This window comes from Magnolia sinica, chromosome 11 (assembly GCF_029962835.1).
Source record: "Magnolia sinica isolate HGM2019 chromosome 11, MsV1, whole genome shotgun sequence".
Lineage (NCBI taxonomy): Eukaryota > Viridiplantae > Streptophyta > Magnoliopsida > Magnoliales > Magnoliaceae > Magnolia > Magnolia sinica.
In genome coordinates this window covers 78,694,931-78,701,940 of record NC_080583.1, presented here as the reverse complement: position 1 = coordinate 78,701,940, position 7,010 = coordinate 78,694,931, and the positions used below count along the sequence as shown (strand labels likewise).

General features: G+C 36.0%; 1 long non-coding RNA gene across 1 annotated transcript; it reads right to left on the bottom strand.

Moving 5' to 3' along the window:
• Window positions 1-382: 382 nt before the first annotated feature.
• Window positions 383-2,716, bottom strand: LOC131219442 (uncharacterized). Its single transcript, XR_009158206.1, has 3 exons — window positions 2,542-2,716; window positions 1,084-1,214; window positions 383-993 (listed from the first exon to the last, which is right to left on the bottom strand). It is a non-coding gene; the product is annotated as an uncharacterized LOC131219442 (long non-coding RNA).
• Between the last annotated feature and the right edge of the window lie 4,294 nt (window positions 2,717-7,010).

Below are 7,010 nucleotides of genomic sequence, written 5' to 3'. Positions count from 1 at the left end.
AATCGCAATTACCTGCAATTTGTGCTCTAATTTGCATCCAAACCCACAATTTCTACGAAAGGCAAAATCTGGAGTCCAAAATCACCAAGTCTGAACTATAATAAAAATTAAAATTAAAAAAAAAAACTATGAAAAACCCAAAAATTGCATGATTTCAACTTTGAAAGAAATCTCGATTGCTTGTAAAATTGCAATTTGTGTTCTAATTTGCATCCAAAACCACAATATCTATGGAAAGCCATAATCTGGAGTCCAAAATCAACAATCTGTACTAAAAATTTTAAAAAAAACACCATGAAAAACCCAAGAATTGCATGATTTCAACTTCAGAATAAAAGACTCAATTACATAAAAAAGAAAAGAAACCAAAAAAAAAAAACCACAATTTGTACTCTGATTTGTGTTTTTTTTTTTTTTTTTTAAGTGCAAGAATAAGACATCAGGAGCTCAAAAATACCAATCTGAACTCAAGAACTGTGGGAAAACCCTGAAATTGCATTCATTTGACTCCAGAAAAAAGTATAAGTTACATGAAAACCAAAATATCTGCTCTAATATGTCATATACCAACCTGAACTCAGAAAATGAAAAACAAAAGCCAAAAATCGAGTGCATTCGATTTTACAAAAACAGTCTCAATTACAGACCCATAATTACATGTCCTTTCATAGCGTCTCTTGATTTGGTTTTAACTTTCCATCACATTATTCACTAAAAGACTAACTAGTAGCTAAAAGGCACCATGAGACACAACCAGGAGTCAACAGAAGACACAACCAAGAGACAAAATAATCCTTTTATTTTGAAAATTCACAACACCCATATTTAGGTTTAACTCAAAATACCTTATCACATCCAACTGGCCCAGTGGTACAACCCTTTCTTCGATTTTGATATAATGCAAGGCCCTGCATCGTAGCTACTATGTAGGCCTCAATCCCACCATCAGTTCAGATGAGCATTGCCAGTTTACAGTTCTAATAGGCACAGTTTCTGTTTGACATAGATAGATAGTAAATACAAATGATAGAACAAGAAAAGAAACCGACTGTTCGCAAATAGCCCATGTAAAAGGAAGCATACCAGGGAAACCAGCATAAAATGCAGCCATCCTGCATTCACTTGCTCAGGTGAGGGTAGCTTTCTTATTCCCATAAACATCATTAGTCCAACCCCCTAAGGCAGCTCCAAAAATTGCACCTAGCAATGCCATGCTAACAATTATTCCTTAAGCATTAATCAACATAATGGAAACATGCCTAATGTGGTTTTTGTTTTCCATGCTGCCAAAGTCAAAGTTATCAACAAATGAATGGCATGATACAAAAGAAAATAAAATTAAAGGCTTGCTCAATGCTAAGATGCATATCAGACATGACTCCAATGTACCCTGAGAAGTGATAATGGTCATCTTGTGGCTTTAATGTTTTGTTTGGGTGTTCCTTCTATTGGGTAGATGGGTGGTACTAGGCCTAAATTGGTGTTGTGATAAGATCAGCTTCTTACCTCACATGTGATTTGGTACAGAAAACACAGGAACAGAAGCCCGCCTTATCGTGGTTACTATTTTCCATGTTGAACTTAACACAATGGTTCCGCAAAAAAACCAAACCACTCCTTTTTTAGTTGTACATTCAACAGGCATCAAGTTTCAGTCTGAAATTGAGCTATAGCTTGCGTGCTAATATTTCACATTTTTTCTGCCCCATCTTTAGTTCATAAGATTGTTGTTTCTAATATTGTTGGTTTTTTTTTTTTATGACTTCGGCACAGTTGTCTAGTTAATTTGTTAGAATAATGGCATTGTGAAATTAGATGTTTGGTAGCCTCCTTGCGCCTTTACGGAGAGACACGTGTCAACCTGGCATGTAATGTATGTGAGACATCCAAGCCATGCATCAGGTGTGATACACCATATAGATTCTCTGGACGAGCTTTTTTGGCAGTTCAACCATCAGATAGGCCAGACATAGAAAGCTATGTATTATCTAAAAGCACTTTTTACACAGTGCTTTGGTTCTGTATTTGCGTAAACTACCTGATAGTTGATCGACTGCATTCTTTGGCTGGATGATCATGGTGGGTCCTATCTGATACAGGACTCAGATGTCCTACACGTGTACAAGTTCTTGTGGGCCTATCAAACTTTGTAAAATAGATGTTCTATTGTTTATTGAAGCTGTGTTGGATTAAAACATTTTAGATCTTATTCTTATCATGTTGTAGGAATCCGTTCAATCAGATAGGGATGACCCTAGTTTACCGTTAGTCACTGCTCCATTTGGACATGCCTCACAAGTACAGAGATCATTTACATTCATGAGTTGATCTATTTCTGGTGGCCTTCTACAGGTGGGAAGGCCTAATAGATGTGGATTTCGGGTCTTGTGGCAGAGATGAGATCGATGGTGAAAGTGCGGGTCTAGACGGATGAGATGCTGGAATTAACAGAGATGACTGTGGATGGTGATGACAGTAGGGGATGTGTTATCTTCTCCCATGATTTAATAAAGAAAAATATGATTACATTCCATGACTCACCTTAGCATGAAATCTGTATACGAGCTTCTGGATGAACGGTCTGAATCATCACGCCATGGCAAGGCAGAAGGGCAATCGAAGGGCGATCGACTGACGATGAAAATGGCGCTCGAAAGAGGGAAGGGAGAGGAAGAAAAGGGCGGTCGAGAGAGGGAAAATGAAAATTCCTCTTCTGAAATGGGATAAGGGTACAAATCCGTAAATTGTGAGTTTTTGATATTTTATATAATAAACTGTATTCACAGCCATACATTTAAGTGTCCATTTAGTGGATGGTTAAGATACTATTACATAATATAATTATAAATATAAACCATCTACAACAAGACCCATTATTTGGATGGTCTGGATAGCCATATAACAAACCCACATTTTCTATGAACGAGTCACCACCATTTAACATAAAATGCAAATCTAACATGCTTTTACCGTACAAATGAAAACGGTGGCTTGATCTTTGGATCTGGTAGGGCTCTATGGGCCCCATCATGATGTTTGTGTTTAATCCACACCGTACATCCATTTATAAACAATTTTTAAAGATTTGTACCAAAACATCAGCACGAAATAAATCTCTTGTGAACAACACCACGGGAAAACAGTAGCGATTGGGAGGGGCTTAGTATTTAGGAAACGGATTGGCTACTCCCCCTGCCACCAGCCATTGGCTGGTGGTCGGTCTCTGTGGGCCCCACTTTGATGTATGTGTTTCATCCATTCCATCCATCTATTTTTATAGATCATTTTATAGTATGAAAGAAAAAATGAGTTATATCTCAATCTCAAGTGGAGCACATTACAGGAAATAGTGTTTAATGAACGTTGACCATTAAAAACGTTTTGGGGGCCATAAAAGTTTTAGATCAAGCTGATATTTATTTTTTCCCTTCATCTAGGTATTTATGACCTAATCAACAGATTGGATGTCAAATAAACAGTACATTAGGCCTTAGGAGGATTTTAATAGTGGATATCCAATCATTATTTTTTTCCTGTGGTGTGGTCCACCTAAGATTTATATCCCTATAATTTTTTCTTGTAAATTACTAAACTGATCTGTAAAAATGGATGAATGGAATGGATGAAACACATACATCATGGTGGGCCCCACAGAGCACCGAGTAGCCAATCCGTCTCCTAGTTTTTAAGTCTTTTAGGATCCACCGTGATGTATGTTATTTATCCACTCTGTCCATTCATTTTAACGGATTATTTTAATAGTTGATCCAAAAAAGGAGTCAAATCTGTGTGCCCCACAATGGTGTATGTATTATATCAACACCGTCCATTCATTTGGAGAGATCATTTTATGATGTATGTGTTTCATCCCTGCCGTCCATCTATTTTTCCATTTCATTTTATGGTATGAGACAAAAAATGAGGTATATCCCAATCTCAACTGGACCACATTATAGGAAACAGTGTTGAATGAGCGTCGGCCATTAAAAACCTTTTGGGGGCCATATAAAGTTTTGGATCAATCTGATATTTTTTTTCCCTTCATCTGGGCCTGTATGACCTAATCAACATATTGGATGTCAAATAAAAAGTACAGTGGGCCTTAGGAAGGTTTTAATGGTGGATATCCAATCACTATTGTTTTCATGTGGTGTGGTCCACCTGAGATTTATATCCCTCTCATTTTTGGCATCAAGCCCTAATATGATTTGTAAGAATGGATGGACGGCATGGATGAAACACATACATCATGGTGGGACCCATAGAGCACCGACCAACATCCACCAAGTTTTGTGGGCCCCACTATGATGTATTTGTTATATCCACACCGTCCATCCATTTTGAGATATCATTTTACGTCATGAGCTAAAGAATGAGGCAGATAAAAATCTATAATGGACCCCACCACAGAAATCTTAGGTGCACCACACCACGTGAAATCAATAGTAATTGGATATCCATCATTAAAATCCTCTTAAAGCTTACTGTACTATTTATTTGACATCCAATATGTTGATTAGGTCATACAGGGCCAGATGAAGGGAAAAAACAAAAATCAGCTTGATCCAAAACTTTTATGGCCCCAAAATGGTATGACATCCAATATTGTACTGTTTATATTTTTTTAAATGTCTTCACATAGTTTTAGATGGTAATCAACACCTGAGTTTCGTATACGGATGATTTTTGAGATATCTCATAAGCTAAAGGGGAGACATCAACTGCACGGTGTTGATGTTCGACACACATCATGATGGGCCCATTTTACATGTCTGGTCTATTCACTCTATTTTATTGATCATTACCCTCAATTTGACTAGTTACTCGCCTCGATCATACTACATATAAGAAAGATATTGGGCAAACAAGATTGATCAACAATTTGAGTGAATTTTGATTTAAACATCTGAAGTTATTTACTCTTCATGTCCGGACTGATCAGATTGTCCAAAAACAGTTAAAGGTTGTTCATAATATCAAAAATATATAAATGAATAGAAAACACAAACATCAGCTTGATCCAAAACTTCTATGGCCTCCAAGAAATTTTAAATGGTAGAGGTTCGATCACACTATTTCCTATAGTGTGGTCCACTTGAGCTTTAGATATGCTTCCTTTTTGTTCTTTAGACCTCAAATTATCTGTTAATATGGATGAATGGAGTGGATAAAATAAATAAATAACGGTGAACCCCACAGAGTTTACTCTGGTAAAGGTAACGAGTAACTCACTTAAATGTAGTGGAGAAAGGTTTCCTTAAAACATTCATAATCATATATTGGGTCTGCCTAAATGTGATTCACATATCCAACCCACTCATTGTGTGTGTCCCACTTGGATGAGGGGTTAGACCAAGTTTCAACCGCATCCAAAACTCATGTGGTCCCTACCAAGTGCTTTTATATTTTTTAGGATGTCTTCACATAGTTTTAAATGGTATGGCCCACTTGAGTTTCGTTTACCGATGATTTTTGAGATATCTCATAACGTAAAGGGGACACATCAAATCCACTGTGTTGATGTTCAACACACATCATGATGGGGCCCACAAAACTTACTAACATAAATTCTTAGGTTCTCATGAGGTAAAGTAAGTTGGGTCATAATTTTAACCAAAATATTTGGCTCATTTTACATGCCTAGTCCATTCACTCTATTTTACTATCAATACTCTCAATTTGACTAGTTACTCGCTACAATCAGGTTACATATGAGAAAGATATTGGGCATACAAGATTGATCAACAATTTCAGTGAAATTTGATTTAAACATCTGAAGGTATTTACTATTCAATTTGAACTGATTAAATTGTCCAAAAATGATTAAAGGTTCAATTAGTGGATGTGCCTAATAATTTAGTAATTTTATTTTTCACAAATAAATTTAACAATTTTTTTTCAAAATGTATATTTTCTCTTTTAACTAAATATCATTTTTATTATAAATAAATTTAACTTTTTTTTACAAAATTTAGTTTTCTTTTTTAAAATATATTTTTTTTTATAACTTGTCAATTTTTTCACAATTTTGTCTAATTTTATAAAAAAAAATTTTCAAAATATCATTGTTTTATCGAAATTTTTTTTTTCAAAATTATCAACATTATTCAAAGTTCTTAATTTTTTTTTAAATCTAGATTTTTATAAAATTATAGTTTTTTTTTTCAAAATTTAAAATTTTCTTAAATATTGTTAATTATTTTTCTAAGCTTCTCAACTATTTTTTTTTGAAATTCATAATTTTTTTGAGTTTTTTAATTTTTTACCTAAGCATTAGAGACGGTTTAGGACCGTCTCTAATGGAGAGTCTTAGACAGCCTTCGAGAGAGATGGTTTTTTCCAGGGATATAAGACGGTTTTGCCAGGGCTATAAGACGGCCAAGGACCGTCTCTAAAAGAGACGGTCTTCGACAGTCTCAGATTATAAGTAAAAGGACGGCCAATGACCGTCTCTAATTGAGACGGCCAATGACCGTCGCAAATAACCGCATATAAAGACGGCCAATGACCGTCTCTAATTGAGACGGCCCATGACCGTCTCAAATGACCCAATATAAGACGCTCAGCGACTGTCCTAAACGATTTATGGACATTCAGATTTTTAAGACAATATTAAGGACGGTCAAGGGCCGTCTAAAATGTTAGAGACGGTTTATGGCCGTCTCTAAAGCGTCTTTAAACCAAGCAATTTTAGAGACGGTCCAGGACCGTCTCGAAATCCGTCATCTATTCATAAGGTCATGTAGACATGGATGAAGTAAAAAAACACAAATATCAGCTTGATCCGAAACTTCCCCAGGTCTCAAGAAGTTTTTTTATGGTGGAAGTTCAATCCCCACTTTGTGGTCCATTTAAGCCTTGGACCTACCTCATTTTTAGGATCATACCTGAAAATGATATGAGAAAAGAGTTGAACGGCGTGGATAAAATAATTACATCACTTTGAGCCCCACAGAGCCCTGCCCAGACGGATTACTGTTCCGGCAGGGGTAGGACGCAATCCGCGTCAC